The 18,437-nt window shown below is 40.1% G+C and overlaps 1 protein-coding gene across 1 annotated transcript in view; it reads left to right on the top strand.

Moving 5' to 3' along the window:
- Positions 1–18,437, top strand: part of LOC124149462 (exostosin-1b-like) — a 150,612-nt gene that overhangs the window by 53,169 nt on the left and 79,006 nt on the right. The gene's annotated exons all lie outside the window — the stretch shown is intronic.

Below are 18,437 nucleotides of genomic sequence, written 5' to 3'. Positions count from 1 at the left end.
GGGGGAGGGTAACAGTGAGGTAGTGGGAATGGTAGGGAATAGAGAGGGTAGGGAAGTGGGAAGGCGTGGGAGGAGGGTAACACTGAGGTAGTGGGAATGGTAGGGAATAGAGAGGGTAGGGAAGATGGGGGGGGGGGGGGAGGAGGATAACAGTGAAGTAGTGGGAATGGTAGGGTGGTTTGGAAGATTGAGGGAAAGGAAATGGTGGGGAAAATTTTCGAAAAAGGACAGGATTGGGAAAGAAGGATGAAAGACAGCAAAAAGGGAAAATGGAAGGAGAGGGTTGGGGATGGGAAGAAGTTGAACTGGAAGACGAAGTAAGGGTTGGAGGGAAAAGAGGAGATTCAGCCATCAGTAATATATTCTTATTGCAGGTGTGACAGTAACGAGGATATGCACATTGATACACCTGTGATGTGTTTGGGTAGTCAGTGCAGGATACTCCTGTTCCCATTGATAAAGAGTGGTTGAGAAGGGCGGGGACTAAACTACAAGCCCAGGAAGGCAGCAATACAGTGCAAGGTTGTGACCCTCCAAAAGAGCAGCACTAATTAAGAGGTGTATATCTACATTCTTACACCTGCATCGTGTACAGGTAGATTGTATGACATGCATAGACAAACATTGGCTGAAAACCTGTGTTGATGTGGGTTCAAAGTAAGCTTTGTGGTTATTATGAAGGTCTAACAAAAGGATGAGGCAAAGTGGGGGTTTGATGTTAGGGCAGCGGAAATGCAAAGGTGTAGTGGTATGTGGAAGCAATGGTGTAAAATAATATCTGATGATACAGCAGCAAGCTGGTATCTGTTAGCAATAGAATATCAACTACTTTTGTCATGCCTCCATATCAGAATGAGGAGATCTGATTGGTTCATGTGATAAAATACCCATGTATCCCGCCTGAGAGGGAAATAAATTTCTGAGTAGGAGAATATATCCCTTATACTCTGCTTCGAAGCAAAAATGAAAGTTGAATAACACAGCACAAATTAACCTCAGCTCAATCAAACAGCTGACTTCTATCAATTCTGACTTTGTTTTAATTCTTTTACAATGGCAGATAAGCACATGTTGGAAAGATAAAATTGATGTAGCAGTATTTCGAGGGGTATATGTGGTTTTATGCATCCCTCGTTAGGTTTTATACCACACGCCTCTTGTTAGAAAATAGACAAAAAAATTGTTTATGCTTTTTTTTCCTAAGATTCTACTGACACTATAATACTAAAAATGTGGGGAAAAGTGTGTGGAATTTTGGGGGGGATTGAGGGTGTGTGTGAGGGGGAATAATATGAAAAGCATATTTGTTTTGTTTCCCAGAATGCAAACTGTTGTAACTTGGTTATATGTTAAGACAAACTTAATTTACCATTATCAGAAATTGTTTTATATTTTAGTTCCAATGTAAGTTCAGATAAAAAGATAATGGCATGGTTAAAAGAAGATCCTGGTGCTTAGAAAACATTTCTTTGCATGTGAATACAGCGTGACAAGGTTCATTTTATGAAGGCAGTGATCATGTTACTGTTGTACAAATAGAAGTGACAAACACATACAAAATGACAGATCACCTCGCTTAACATTGCTTAATGCACAGTATGATTCATATAATAGATTGGGGGATTCAGAAATTAAACATTGTTTTGTCTCAATGGATTTGAAGGGGCAAAATCTCAAAATTACTAGCTGCTTTCATATGGCTGATGACGAAGTGACATTAGCAGTGTCGTAAGATGGCTCAAAAGTTTTCTTCTAGTTGACACAGTTATTTTCCAAAGGGAAACCTATATAAACATCTGACTGCCCTGTGACACATGAAAAACACCTACATTTCTATCCCTACTAACACTGCACACACGGCACTGCATTCAGTGGATGGAGTATCTGCCCGGAGAACGGAAGGTCGGCGGTATGATCCCCGGCCGTGTCATACCAGAAGACGTTACAAGATGGTACTTGTTGTTACCCTGCCTGGTGCTCGGCATTAAGGGATAAAGCTAGGACTGGTCGGCTCGTTTAGTAATCTGTGTATGAGTAGGGTATTCATGTTAAACTGTAGCATGGTATCTCAGTGAGCTAGCACTATAAAACCTGCATTAGTCCAGACTAGTACAAGCTGGCATACAGAAACACATGTGCATGTTATATCAGTCCAATAATCTTGAACAGGACTTTAAACCCCATCTCATCATATACACACTTGGCAACATTCAGATAAGGTTCAGAAAAACATAAAAGTAGCCTGAAATGTCTTCTTTATATAGACGTGTACGTGTGTGTATTAATAGTGCTATAAAATTTAAATGACAAAAATGCACTAAGGTCCCAAGTAGTGCTTGCAAGGGTTGAAACCTGTCATGCAATATGGAGAGGGGCCAGGCAGCCTAATTATCCAAGTGAACTTAATGAAGCTGGTTTCATCATACCAGGATGCACATGGCTACACACGGCTACACACAGGGTGTTATTGAGAAGCGGGTGTGGGTGGTGAGGCCGTGCTAGACGTACAAGGCTTAAACCCACCCCCCCCCCATACCCTATAGACATGTGGCCCAGTGTGTGGTGCCCTTAGTGCAAGGTAAACAGTTCCGAGTGATCGTCTCCCCTTGAATCTAGGTCAGAGGTCATTGGAAAGGTCACTGAATTTGTCTGGGTCCATGCTGAGTGGTGATAGGTGGTTGACCGTGAATCCTTGTCCTTGTCTGTGGTACTTGTGATGTCGGTGATGCTGTGTGAGCATGATGAATCTGTGGACTGTTACTTACACAATTAATGCTGTTGATCGATGTGTTTGACGGGTTGGAATGAAATTTGTAATCCACCCTCATCTGACACCTTGTAGGTGTGACATTTTTGTCATCATCTAGATGTTACCATCTATCAAAGAGTAGTCTATCAGCTTCCTGTTTATTTATCAAAGCTATATATACTTACAAAAAAATGGAATTTTTTGGTATTAATATATGTTTCAAACAATGTGTCGTTTCCCCACAATTTTTCCCAAGGCAGTATGTGTTGCATATTTGTGTTATCACTATAACAGTGAACCCTATCTATCAAAGATTTTTTCGTCTATCAATCTATTAATCTGTCAATTTGTCTATCAATCTGTCAGTTTAATTTGTCTGTCTTAATATTTTGTTCAGTCTTTCTGTCTTGGCCAGATGAGAGTTAAATAAGGATTCATTTAGTTGAAACAAATCAACATGAGAATACATCAGTGTTAATAATGTTGTGAACGTCATTGGATTAATGTATCCTGTTCTGTTGAGCTGTTCCCATGTAGTATGTATTCTGTTTCTTATAGCTGACAACAAGCACACATACGTCTTCTATTCATGAAAACTCTACTGAAAAAAGTCCTGAACATCAATACTTAAAGGAATGGTCTATGTTTAGTCTGTTATTTAATATAAACTTTGCATGTATCGCACCGTGCTGAGCCAAGTGTTGGTTTTACGTGTTCACCCATACTTGACCGCTATTGTCTAAACAATGGCATCTATTTCAAGAATGCAATAAAGTGAGTGGGTTTTTTATGATATAGCTATCATGGATTACACAAGCCGACATCAGCTTTCAGTAAACACCCCACCTGTCATACAGACCATGTTAGCACACTGCTCAGACGGTGTTACGTGGCCGTATACCACGCCTGCTGTCTTTCTATTGGCCCGCTCCCATCATCAGATACACTTTCTTCATACATGTTTTATGCTGTCATTGGGTCACATAATAATTGCCCAGTTTTACGGGGCATGTTTGTTTGACTCTAGCCTTGAATCAAGTGTAATATTTTACTCTGAGAGAATGTTTGGGAGGTGTTAAGTACTTACTTTAATCCTTATTGATTATTTTGCTATATTGTGAGGACAGTTTTAGATACTTCAATTATCTGTTCTTGATCGTTTATGGAAGTGCTGTCATGACATATTGATCAACATCAGAACCTGAAAAAGCAGAGAAGATGTTGCAAGTTTTTGTATTGTGAATAAGAAACTTTGTATTTCTGTTTATGAATGTTGGATAATGTTTTTTGTCGTAAGCTGAATATGACAATGTGCAAGGAATTCATAGGAGTAGACTATTGATCAACAGACATGGGATATACTGACAGAAAGGTGGAAAGGAACAGATGGGATAATTTCAAAGACATGTCAATAGGACTGGTGATTTATCATAGGGAGACAGTTCTAATTTTTTTCAAATAAAATATTTGTAAATTTGAACATTTAGGGACCGGTCATTTATTATAGGGCAAAGATGTCATGAAAAGAAATGTTACATTTTGTGTGTGGAGGCCATGCAAAACTGTCTTAGGACTGTATCATATAATTCTTCTCTCTTCCCCCCCCCCCCAATTTTATGTAACATTAATTCATTCCAAACCGTTATACTCCACTGTGTCATTTTTTTATGCCCTCACCCCCTCTTATAGTTACAATATTGTTGGAGATATGATTTTATGTAAAACATGAGCTTCCCTTTTAACTATTCCCTTATTTTGTTAGATGAGTATATCTTTGTTTGACGAATCGTATATTGAGGGGAATGTCATTTTATAGCTTTGCACCAAATGAGAATTATTTGATGAAAAATATCAAAACATGAAATTTGATCAAAATAGCCGAATATTTTCCTGAAAAATGTGGAAATTCAAGATGATAATGAGGATAGCAAATTCATTTACTCTCAACTGAAGCAGTTTTCAGTAGTTAATCGTGAAAGTTGATCTTATGAAGAGTATTGTCACCCCATTTAACCTTTTCCCCACAACCATGTTCAACAGAATATGAGTTGATGTTTGTGATGGGCTTGATTAGCTGTAGTGTATCTGACATTGTGTGCTGGGACACTGTTAACTGCTCAATGTGACGGCTTGATTAGGATGATTGTTTACTTTCAAATTATTGAAAGGTCAACCATGTCAGAATAAACACTACTGAGATCATTTTTAGCTGGAAACCACAGAAGCACAGAGATGTTGTGGCCATATTTCAAGTCCAGTGATTGAGGTAACAACTGTGTAGAAGGTACACAGTTCACAACAAGTTGATGATAGTTGGAAGTTGGTTAAAAGTTTGTTTATGGTTATTATTGGTGCGAGTGTTGAGAATATTTAATTGTTGACTTACAAAAATTCTTTTGCTTGGTCCAGATATGACTATATACAGGCGGTCATGATATGGAGAGGATATTGCTGACTGCCGTTATATAGATGGAATATTGCTGACTGCCGTGATATAGATGGAATATTGCTGATTGCCGTGACATAGATAGAATATTGCTGACTGCCGTTATATAGATGGAATTTTGCTGACTGCCGTGATATAGATGGAATATTGCTGACTGCCGTGATATAGATGGAATATTGCTGACTGCCGTGATATAGATGCAATATTGCTGACTGCCGTGATATAGATGCAATATTGCTGACTGCCGTGATATAGATGCAATATTGCTGACTGCCATGATATAGATGCAATATTGCTGACTGCCGTGATATAGATGCAATATTGCTGACTGCTGTGATATAGATGGAATATTGCTGATTGCCGTGATATAGATGGAATATTGTTGACTGCCATGATGTAGATAGAATATTGCTGATTGCCGTGATGTAGATGGAATATTGCTGACTGCCGTGATATAGATGGAATATTGCTGACTGCCGTGATGTAGATAGAATATTGTTGACTGCCGTGATATAGATGGAATATTGCTGACTGCCGTGATATAGATGGAATATTGCTGACTGCCGTGATGTAGATAGAATATTGCTGATTGCCGTGATATAGATGGAATATTGCTGACTGCCGTGATATAGATGGAATATTGCTGACTGCCGTGATGTAGATAGAATATTGCTGACTGCCGTGATATAGATGGAATATTGCTGACTGCCGTGATGTAGATGGAATATTGCTGTCTGTTAACAGTCACACACTGTGTGGTTACAGACTGAAGGGTTTGTTTATGTTTATTTTGGTTACATGAGTGGTGTTGGTGTCATTGTGACATTGGGTGTTGGGTGTTGGTTATACATGGGGGTGATGTTAACTCGCTTCAAGGTGAAGTGGTTGTGTATGAGCAGACTTTTTATGGCCCTGCAAAACTTCATGCATATATCAAGCTTTGTGTTGTGGTGATATTGCAAAGTAATGGCTTGAAGCAATGATTCCATTACAACGTTGGCGTTTGTGAGGCATGTGATCAGCTGATAGCACAGAACTTTCAGTGATTATGGAAGTTATGTGAAAAATACTGCATTACCCACAATGCACTATTCAATAGGTTGATCCTGATTAAAAGAGATTCTAGATGAAAAGGAATTTCTTTGTTTTTGAGTAACTGATGCCAAGGAAGTATGAAAAAGGAGAACACATTTCTCTTTTGAATGACATGTGACATCACTTATTGAAATGTCTGTTTAAGACAGAAGCAGCCTGACCCACGCCTCGTACAAAGGAACAGTGTATTTCAACACAATGTTTATTGTACAGTATCTGCACAAACAGGAATTACTGTTTTTTATCACATGATGTAAGTTTGTTTTTTTCTGGGAAGAATGACATTTTTCTGCAAATGTCAAAAGAAATGTGAATGGTAGAAATTGATTTAATGATTTATTTTTTTTAGAATCTGCCAGTTGTGTTCCAAAATACTGATTTAATTGTTTTGGAATAATTAAGTTCTTACCCTGGCAAACTATTTGTTAAAATAAAATCTGACTCTCACCACTTACAATTTCCATGCTGTTTAGGTTGTTTTATTTGAAAGCATGGTGAGTTGATGTCTGTGCTGGGTTTTGATGAGTCTTGGTGGTAATGTGTGCTCAGTGGATGAATTCTTGGGTGAGGTCTGTTCATTGGGTGAGTCATGATGGTGAGTTCTGTTCACTGGATGAGTCTTGTGGTGAGGTCTGTTCACTAGGTGAGTCCTGTTGTTGAGGTCTGTTCACTGGGTGAGTCCTAGTGGTTAGGTCTGTTCACTGGGTCACTCCTTGTGGTGAGGTCTGTTCACTAGGTGAGTCCTGTTGTTGAGGTCTGTTCACTGGGTGAGTCCTGGTGGTTAGGTCTGTTCACTGGGTCACTCCTTGTGGTGAGGTCTGTTCACTAGGTGAGTCCTGTTGTTGAGGTCTGTTCACTGGGTGAGTCCTGTTGTTGAGGTCTGTTCACTGGGTGAGTCCTGGTGGTGAGGTCTGTTCACTGGGTGAGTCCTGTTGTTGAGGTCTGTTCACTGGGTGAGTCCTGGTGGTGAGGTCTGTTCACTGGGTCACTCCTTGTGGTGAGGTCTGTTCACTAGGTGAGTCCTGTTGTTGAGGTCTGTTCACTGGGTGAGCCCTGGTGGTGAGGTCTGTTCACTAGGTGAGTCCTGTTGTTGAGGTCTGTTCACTGGGTGAGTCCTGGTGGTGAGGTCTGTTCACTGGGTGAGTCCTTGTGGTGAGGTCTGTTCACTGGGTGAGTCCTGGTGGTGAGGTCTGTTCACTAGGTGAGTCCTGTTGTTGAGGTCTGTTCACTAGGTGAGTCCTGTTGTTGAGGTCTGTTCACTGGGTGAGTCCTGGTGGTGAGGTCTGTTCACTGGATGAGTCCTGGTGGTGAGGTCTGTTCACTAGATGAGTCCTAGTGGTGAGGTCTGTTCACTAGGTGAGTCCTGTTGTTGAGGTCTGTTCACTAGGTGAGTCCTGTTGTTGAGGTCTGTTCACTAGATGAGTCCTGTTGTTGAGGTCTGTTCACTGGGTGAGTCCTGGTGGTGAGGTCTGTTCACTGGATGAGTCCTAGTGGTGAGGTCTCTTCACTGGGTCACTCCTTGTGGTGAGGTCTGTTCACTAGGTGAGTCCTGTTGTTGAGGTCTGTTCACTGGGTGAGTCCTGGTGGTGAGGTCTGCTCACTGGGTGAGTCCTGGTGGTGAGGTCTGTTCACTGGGTGAATTGTGATGATGAGATCTGCTCACTGGGTGAGTCCTGGTGGTGAGGTCTTCTGGAAGGGGCACCTGTTGGCAGGGGACAGGTCAGTGGTGGCTGGCAGGAACAGCAACAGACCCACAGCTTGTCTGGGAGGGAGGGGAGACACAGCACACACTGTCTGCTGATGTCACTGCACCTATTGTGCTGTCCCTGGAAACTGGGTCACTTGGAAGTGATTGACCTGCTCAGGAAGGACCACAGGAATTATTTGTTTCTGGTGTGTGTGGATTTGGGAAAGCACCTACTATTCTAGAAATCTCTCAGATTGTCCCAGGGTAGGTACAAGATAATGTGTCTCCTGGCCAGGAGTGTCAGCTGGTGATGGAAAGGACAAACTTTCCACAAAAATTGATTAGCTAATACTTGTTATAGGAGATTATAACAAATCATATATTCTTTCTGACACTGTTCATTAATCTACCAAAGGACATATGTAGATATTGAAAGCACTGAAAAGTTCCCAGGTACCCTGCCTGTTGTAAGGGATACGGCATAGAAGTGTAGTTAATTTCAAGTCAAGTGCACCCTTGAATAGCTAAGGGAGCAACCATTTGTATTTTTCTTTCATTTTTTTGGTTTGCTTTTGCTTGGGGTGTGTGGGGTGTTTGTAGATTGGTTTGGTTTAAAATCAGCATTTTGTTTTTAATGTTAGATTAGTAATTGCTTTCCAATATACACAGGTGCTCAATTATTTTTTTTTTTCGTGAATGTTATGACAAGTTTGTGTTTCACAGTTTGTAGTTTTACAGTTTCTATAAAAGCAGTTGTGAATATATTTTAGACATTTCAAAATCCACTGTCTGCAAGAAAAGGGCACATTATTGCTTTTGGTCCTACAATGCGATGTCTGACAATACTGTTGACGACTGAATTCCCTGGTCCCTGGTCGGCTTGACCTTCGTAGAGGGTTGAGAGGTTCTCTGAGAAATTTCTTTAAGGACATTTCAGAATACTGGATGATATAGGGAACACCTAACTGAAAAGATCGAAGAATGTCATTCTGAAGAGTAAACCATTGAGAATGATTCAGTATGATTGAAACGAATTTCAGATTTGACTTCATAAGTCCCTGTAGCGCTGAGTAAATAACTCCAACGTCTTTCACAAAACCTCGACTCAGTGTTGATCTGTTAAGCAATTGAATCACAGAACTACCAAACTATTGAATAGGAACTATTTGCGATATGACTGTTTGTATTAAACTAAGATGTCCCTTCTGTGAATTGAAAGGTAATCATTAAACCGTTTAGAAACAGCCACCGTACATAGTAAAGCTATCACCAAATCCATGTACAGTTTGAATGACCGATTTATGCTCCAGATTAGCATTCGCGTCTCAGTTAAGTGAACATTAAATGCTCATTTGGTAAAGTTGTCGGTGTGGACCAACAAAAGATGCATTATGTTGTTAGGAGCGTAGTACCATAGCGTGAAGTCGAGCTGTAATGTTCTAAATAACCTTGTGAACGTATACACCACTTGTGTTGGTATTGATTGCAATCTGCTTGTGCTCACTGCTCCCACAAAGAAGTACTTTTTAAATTTGACTTCTTTGAAATTGATTTGAAAGAATGATCATTGTAATTTAACATTTCGCGGAAACTGTGATGAATTATGACAGTACTATTGATATGATTTTTTATTAAAACTTGAAGTTCTAAATCTAATTTCAGTTAAAGTTTTTATTAATTTCTTGGAAAATTGAATTGTCACAATACATTTGATTTGATTTCATATTACAATTTAAATTGAGATGAAGGATGTTTTCAAAGATAGAAGTATGATAATCTTTTTTGGTATCAATTCTTACTGAAGCAATGCAATGTACTTGCTGTCCTTAGTGGGAGTCAATTAATATTGTCTTTGTGTCAGGTTGATTCGGAAATAAACAGGAGTCTTTCAAAAACAAACTGTAGGGTTCATTTCTTGTACTTCAACAGGTACAGTGAAGTAGCCAAGTGGTTGATCATGCCTAAGACCCACATTTGATTTCCCACATGGGTGGGTACGCTGTGAAGCGCATTGCTGATGTTTCCTCCCATAATGTTGGTGAAATATTGCTTGGTGCGGTAAAAGCACCCAACTCGCTCCCTCCTTGTATTGCAAGTTTGACCTCCTTGTATGATGCTGTGTATAAATGTTAATGAACTAAATAAATGTTTGTTTCAGCTTCATGTACATTTGTATTTGCAAAAGTTTCATAATAGCAGCCGTACATCTTTGCCCTTTGCCCCAGTCACCCACTGTCTGTCACCAACATTCACTTGTGTATGTATGAATACCGTCCAGTTGGTCAAAGATGACTACTTTCTTAACCAACGCTGGGACCAGCATGGCATGTTTGATCCGTAAATATGTTTTTTGGTCTAAATGAGGTCGTAATCTCAGATTCTGTGGGGGACTTTGGGAGGGTCTCAACGTGGTGTGAGTCCTATCGGCCCAAATGACGACTGTAATCCAGTACCTGTGTCTGCTTTAGCCAGTGAGTAAACCACAATCAGCGCTTCCAACAATTCTTGGCTGACAATGTCACCCAAACAAGCAAGGTCTGTCACTTGGCACAATTACCTGCTAAGCAATCCCCAAACAAAGATACAGGCAGAGTATGGAACGATTTGGTGCAAAATTTGTCCTTTCGTTAAAACACATACATAAATTGGCCAAGAGGACAGCTGCCCTCACTTCCAATTACACATTACAGAAGGAGTTTCTGACCTGATTTACTGTGTGGAGGTGTAGAAAAAGAATGTTGTTGTTCCAATTATATTGATTTTAAAATTATGGTTTTCAGTAAGACATTTTTATTCTTGTATAAAGAAAATCGGTTGGAAATATAGGGTCAGAGTTGTATTTGTCAGATACCTGATAAAGCATTATGAAGATTGTTTAGGGTATAAAAAATAACATCAGTGGATCAAACCGAGTTTCATCTTTTTTTGTACACCTTTAAGCCGTCCTATGATTAAGGGGTTAAAACAGCCTTGATCTACCTATCTGATAGATCGAATACTAGTATTTCTGTACAGTGATGCAATAGTGTTCTATTTGTTAGAGAATTGTCAATATCAAGGCCATTTAATGACTTACTTGGGTTTGCAAATACTTGCAGGAAGTTTAAAACTGTCTACAATTTGCCTACAATTTAGATATTGATATGAGGTAGCCTTTCAGGAATCTGTGAAAGCAAATCACTTTGGTGATTTAATACAGGTATTTAATGTAACACTTAAAGAAATAACCAGTTGTTTGATTTCATCTACAACCTGTAATAGTTTCTTGTTCTTCCCCCTCCCCCAACACACTCAACAAACACAGTTTATGATCTGCACAAAAGGTTACATTATCAGAACAAGTTATTCCCTCAAGGCAGTAAAAACTTTTGAACTTTTAAATAAACTGCAACAACAGATATTTTTTACTGACAAAGGATAATTTAGTAGAGTTGACTGGAGGGTAATTATAACAGTACCCACAGTTCCATGCTCTGAGGGCTCTTGGAGCCCAGTAGGAGGAGGGCGAGGAGAACAGTTCTATATCCAGCCCTTCAGTCATTTCTATGGGAGTTCACCCTCAGCCAATTGTAATTCACCTGCTTGGATTTCAAATTGGGAACCTGAATCCATTGTTTGGTTAGTTATCCAGATCTCTGACACTCTCAGGTATTGATTGACTTGTTGAGAAGTGTTGTAAACTTTCATTGTACTTGAATGTTTGGAGATATCACATGGTTGTCTTCGCTGGGTATCCATCTTGTGTGACTTTTATGATTTTGAAGTGTGTGTATTAAAACGCTGATCAGCCATGATGAAGACATTTAACATTCAAATATAACTCCAGAAGGAAGCTGTTGGTAAATTTTAAAAACTGTTCTATTTGTTGTCAGGTAGGATTGTTGGTTATGGCTGTTGTGTTTTGTGTGCAGTGTTTGCTACTGGTGGTGTTAGCACTGAGCATGATTTACTGTTGAATGTTATCAGTTTTCTTATCAGAGGAAAACCAATCCCATTTTCACCTTTGACATATGTTAATTCACCACCCACCATGCTTGATGCAGGGGACCATATCAAAAGATCTGACATTTGAAACATGCATTCATATTAGCCAAAGGACAGACTCTGTGGTTTAGTGGATAGAGGGTCTGCCTGGAGAGTGTAAGGTCGTTGGTTTGAGTCCAGCTGCTTCATACCTAAACATGCTAATAGATGGGACTTGTTGTTTACCTGCCTGGCGTTCAGCATTAAATGGAGCAACCAAGAATTGGTTAGCTTGGAGCCGGAATACTGTGCCAGTATACCTTAAATCCCAGTTCACTTCACCTCATAATAGGCCAAGTAAATTTACCTTTTAAAGGTTTCAATAATAAAGTAAATATACAAAGTCAAGTATATGTGAAATGTATAAAGCTCTAGTGTGATGATGGATGCAAAGTTACTCTGTTTCTCTTTTTTTGCATACAGTGGATGGTTTACATAAAATGTTAGATGCCTAAAATTTGACACTAAAATGGAAATAAAACCTGACCTAACATGCTTATTAATTGTTGAGTTACATCCCTTAGTCATACCAGGTTCTGCTGGTTGATGTTTCAAATCCAAGGGTCATCCTGATTCTGATTCTGTGTTTGTCAGCACCATTCCCTAGCTCACGACTCACCAAAGTAGTAAATGTTTAGAACATGCGTCACCTTGTTCTTCACTTCCACATTAAGCCAACACGCAGCAATATAACCAAAATACAACTCAAAACAGCATTAAAACCAGTTTCACTCACACTCAAACACTGATTAAAGGGAACATTGTCAGGGCAAGGAACACCTTGATGGACGTCTATGGCTGTTGCTGAGTGTACATCATTGACAGACACAGCTGAATGTTTAATTAATTCTGTCTCGTTACTGACAACACGACCCTTGTTATGTTGACACACCTGTCTTAGAGTGGTTTTAAAGAAATTAATGTCATAATGTTGTTGTGTCATTAATGTGTAGAATGGTGATGTAAACGTGTGGCCCTCTCAACCCCTCATTACCTATTTGAACATGTGGACTCCTACATATACCTGCCTGCACAGATGAAAAGCTTGATGCAACATAACTACACTCCCTGTTTCCTTCATGCTCAGGTCTATAACTCAACAACGTACGTAATGAAAGCTCTGATTGATTGTGGTCTTTGAGTATTTGCTGTCCTTAATGTAGCTTCTGGCCCATCTATTGAGCAGAGATAAGTGTGTTGGGTGATGCTTGTTGTTAAAGACATTGATGAAGGGGTGGGTTGTTATGGTGTTCAAACATGGTGTGGGTGGGTATTTCTGGCGCCTTCAACCTTTGGGCTATATCGGGGTGAATGCAGGGTGTGGGAATTTTCCTCTTTTAGTCTCCTGAATGTTCAGTGTTGTAGCAACTATAGAACACACAAAATATCAAATTTTTATTCAATAAAATATATACACAGAACACAACTCAAATGAAAACACACAGCTGTTAAACAATAGCACATAGCGCATTTCTTTAGTTTATCAAAATCTAATTTCTAGAAATACCTTTGAGTGTTAATTTCAACATAAGATGACAGGTGAGCTTTAAAGATACAAAAATTGAAAAAGAATTGATTCATTTATTCATTAAGAACTGTCAACCTTGATTCAACAATCAGTAATATCTGTTGAATCAGAGGTGCTGCATATCTGTGGAGTGTCCAATGTCAGGTTTTTCGCTGAGGCCAATGTCACAGCACCATCTGATATCGACCAATGAGTGTCCAGTTACAGGGTATCTGTTAGGTCAGTGTCACCATGCTATGTGATATCTGTATATCTACCGTCCAGCAGGCAGGTATGGCCGCATCCAGTAGCTGATATCAAGCTGGAGATACAGACATCAACATGGCAGGATATTCTCAAGAACTCCAATTACCTAGCCGGACTTGTCAGATGGGTGCTCATATTTCAAGATACCACAAAGACGTGTTGTTTCTTTCCGCATTTGGAATCTAATCATGCCTATCACTGTGCCCATCATCAATGGACACGTCTCCCACTGCTTTGCTACGTACCTGCCGATTGATTGCAGGCCAGACAGGGCCAACCGTTACTAGACAGCAGTTTGGTGGCGTGTTCATTCAGCATTTAGATCACTATATACCTGTAATTAAAAACCTGTGTCGGATGTTACCTATTCAGCAGGCAGGGTGACACATGTCAAGACGCTTTAGATCCACTGTTTGTTCTATACTGAGTCTGTTTGTCACTTGATCGTTTGGATCATACCCAACAGCCTCTGTTTGTTCGTATTGACACACGTTCACAGTGCATTGTGAATGAATTTTGAAATCTGTGACGGTTCATTACCTTGATTGCTGGATTAGTTCACCCATGCCTCGATTCATTTTTCAAACTTGAGCATTGATCAAGGAGGTTTTCCAAAGTTGATGCCTTAGTGACGAAAATGATATCTGAAGCAATTCCCTATGACTTATACCATATGTTCCCGGTTGTCATATGTTTTTTCGGGTGAATAATTGACTTGCCTTTGCATGTGTTTGTGATGAGTGCCACCAGTGGGGCAGGATACACTCAGCTTTTCGCGAACACCTGGTATCATCGCTATTTTATAGCGATTCTTACACACATGCTCATGACATAGTCAGAATCGTACAATCGACTCCGCTTTTAGCAGAGATATATATTGAATATCGCCTGTCACATGTTAACCAATCAGAACCCTGTTAGTTTAGCCCTTGTCACTTGTGTTAACCCGCCAGTATTCTGTTAGTTTAACCCATGACAATTGTTAGCCTACCAGAACCCTGTTAGTTTAGTCCATGTCACAAGTACCTTATTGGTCATGACAATTGGGTGAAGCCACTAGTACCCCGAATTACAGATAAACCATCAATAACATGAACATGAGGTTTCATAGACAGCCTCAAAATCTTGTGTGATCTCCAGAAATGATTAGTTATGACAGTTCAGTGATACAGCTGGCTAACCAGCTCCCTGTCCGGAGTGTGCAGGTAGATACAGGCGAGAGTTGGTTCGTGGTGTGAACAGGCAGATCCTGTAGCTTCAGGGGACATGTGAGCTGCTAAGGAGGTGAGTGACCAGAGGCCGTGCAGCTGATCATGTTAAGCAGTGAAACTCAATTACCCTTGATCTCTTTGAAGACTGGTGTTAAGTCTTGAGTTAGTCTTAACTGGACAAAGCACTATCTACTTACAGCAGTGAAGCCTAGCGTGGCTTTACATCAACTGCTGTCAGCCAATCACGCCACTCCCTCAGAAAGGACCGTCTGTGCTGCAGTTTCCTGATATGTAATGAGTCTTTGAAGTTTGTAGCTACATCTCTGCTACCTCTCTTGTGACAAATATACCAATAGGTCATTCACTTGTGTGAGATATACCAATAGGTCATTCACTTGTGTGAGATATACCAATAGGTCATTCACTTGTGTGAGATATACCAAAAGTTCATTCACTTGTGTGAGATATACCATTCTGATGGAATTTGGGGGGGGAGGGGGACTTAGGATTGTCCAGTTGTCTGAGGTGTTGCAATTCCCTTTGAAGAGTTGCATCCCTTGGGTGTACAAGAAACCTATCATTGTGGTTTGAATCCTGTTCGCTCCGATTATGTTTTTAGGTTTGTCAGCACCAAACCAATGCTCATGGCTTTCACCAAAATGGTAGGCTTACATCACTTCGGGCTTTTCTCCCACGTTAAGCTGACATGCTGTGATATAACTGGAATACTGTTTAAAGCAGCCTTAAATCCAACTTACTCACTGATAGTACAGGGTAATCTTGATGCATCAAATAATAATTAAACCTTGCTTTCTTAATGTCAGCAATAAAACCCTTTCCTGAAAGTCACAATTTATCCAAAGATCATATTTTTTTAAAAACAAAACCGAATGGTAAGTTTGATGTAATAGACCTCATATGGTTATGTTAAAATGGTGATAAGTAAAGGTTTCTAAATCATTGATGTACAGATACAGAAAAGCAGTTTGTGAAAAGATATGTACCAATCCACGATGAAGCATTTTGTGCATTGTGGCAAGGAGTATAATAGCATGAATTCCCGATCGACTTTCCCCAGTGCATTAGCGATCCAGATTCTGTATTCCTTGGAATGGAAATTGATAAATGCAACTGCAAGATAGTCTTGTCACACAGGGAATTTCATCACAACCCCAAATGGCTTTCAGTCACCTCCAGTCTGTGAACATGTGCTGAAAGTGAATTCGGTTTGTGAGGAATGTTTCCTCAATTCGTCATTGTGTGGAATAACCTTGTCAGTTCTGATACTTCAGTTAATGATCCAGACTTACCTATTTTCCCCCTACCCATCTGGCTTGACTTGTGGTCGGTGTATGAAAATATTGTCTTGTTTTTATATATGTTTTGTCAACATACTTGGGGAAACCCAAACATTTGCACGGAGAAGGAACTTGTGACTGACTGTCTGCTTGTTATTAGTTGTTAAAGTAGCACTACTCACTTAAGCATGGCATAACGGCACTCTGGTGATACTCGGTTAACGACTTAAAGGCATACCGATGCTGGGTTATAGGCGCCAGGATACAGGGAGAGGTGCTGACCTCAGTTACCTCCCTTTGTTTAATGCAGTATTCTCTTGAGACTAGATATTCATGACTTACATTTGAGCTGTCTTATTGTTACCCATGTGGTGTATCACATAGATTGATCATATAAGGAAGTTTATAAGCTGTGATTGCTCAATGAAGATTAATGTGTGTCCATCCTACTTTTCCTTGTTAAAGTGTACAATAAGTCTGTGAACATTTCGATCTGACTTTATTATTATGTAAATTTTTACCCCAAAATAATAATGTCATGGAAAAAGCTTCTTCTGTGGCATAATCTTACTTTTTTCAGAGAGGTTTTGTGTAGTTCAACTTAAGAAAGAAAAAAGGAGTTGTAAGATATATCTCAGAGGAACGAGAATATATTCATACAAGTTTCAACACTACTGTGAGAGATGTTAATATTTTCTCTAATGATTTAATTCTCAGACTATATTCTTATGGATTTTTTATAAGCTATATTTGGAACATCTCTGGGGGCATATTTTTGTGAAGGTGAGATTTTTGGAGAACGAACACGAACAAATACATGAACAAATACATATTCCCATTTCTGCTATTGTATGTGAGATAGACGCATGACTCAATACTGCAACAGTTGTATCCGGTACACTGGATCAGATTCTTCCCCCTAGCCACCCGGCCCGTGAAGATTCCGGGGTAGAATAGGTTTTCAGCAACCCATGCTTGCCGTAAAAGGCGACTATGCTTATCGTAAAAGGCAACTAACGGGATCGGGTGGTCAGACTCGCTGACTTCGTTGATACATGCCATCGATCCCAATTGCGTGGGTCGATGCTCATGATGTCAATCACTGGATTGTCTGGTCCAGACTCGATTATTTTACAGACCGCCATCATATAGCTGGGATATTGCTGAGTGCGGCGTTAAACAACAAACCAACCAACCAACCCTAGCCACCCCTTTTGGAATTCTGGGTCAGAATTGGTCCCATGGAACCGATGGTGGTTGTATGAGGAGACTTAATAGATCAGGTAGTAAGGCTCGGTGACTAAATTGGTTGAGTGTCAACATGCTCCCAACAGCATGGATCGTTGCTCATAGTATCAGTCACTGGATTGCCTGGTCAAGACTCTATTATTTACAGGCCACTGTCAAATAGTTGACATATTGGAATTGACAAGGAAAGTACCGAATCAGATTCTGCAAAGTGACAGATATATCACAGTTCCTTTGCTTTAAGCTAGACTGAAGATGATGGCAGCACTGAATGGGTTTCATGTGGTGTATGTGCCTTGTGTCACTGCGACCCGTGAAGATTCCGGGGTAGAATAGGTCTTCAGCAACCCATACTTGCTGTAAAAGGCGACTATGCTTGTCGTAAAAGGCGACTAACGGGATCGGGTGGTCAGACTCGCTGACTTCGTTGATACATGCCATCGATCCCAATTGCGTGGGTCGATGCTCATGATGTCAATCACTGGATTGTCTGGTCCAGACTCGATTATTTTACAGACCGCCATCATATAGCTGGGATATTGCTGAGTGCGGCGTTAAACAACAAACCAACTTGTGTCACTGCTTGGCTCCTGTTTTAGCCAACACACCATGATGTATGATTGACACTGCTGTTACACTACTGAGTTAAATACCACCAAACACACTCACTGACCTGTTGTCATCCATACACAAATAAGTCTAGACCAGACAAACCTGTGATTTAGGTATGAGCAGTTATTCATGCAGTTGGGATGACATGCAATCGACGAGTCACCAAGCCTGACTGACCACTTCATCCAATAAATCGCATTCCATTTTGTCACCAATATTCTAACCGAGAATCCCAAATCGCTTGATCATCAGTTTAATAACATTAGAGATGACAGATGAAATCTTTATATTTTC

The sequence above is a fragment of the Haliotis rufescens genome, unplaced genomic scaffold (genome assembly GCF_023055435.1).
Source record: "Haliotis rufescens isolate VD_foot unplaced genomic scaffold, xgHalRufe1.0.p SCAF_1, whole genome shotgun sequence".
Taxonomy (NCBI): domain Eukaryota; kingdom Metazoa; phylum Mollusca; class Gastropoda; order Lepetellida; family Haliotidae; genus Haliotis; species Haliotis rufescens.
Note: the sequence above shows the minus strand (reverse complement) of the source record. Positions and strands in the feature narration are given on the sequence as shown.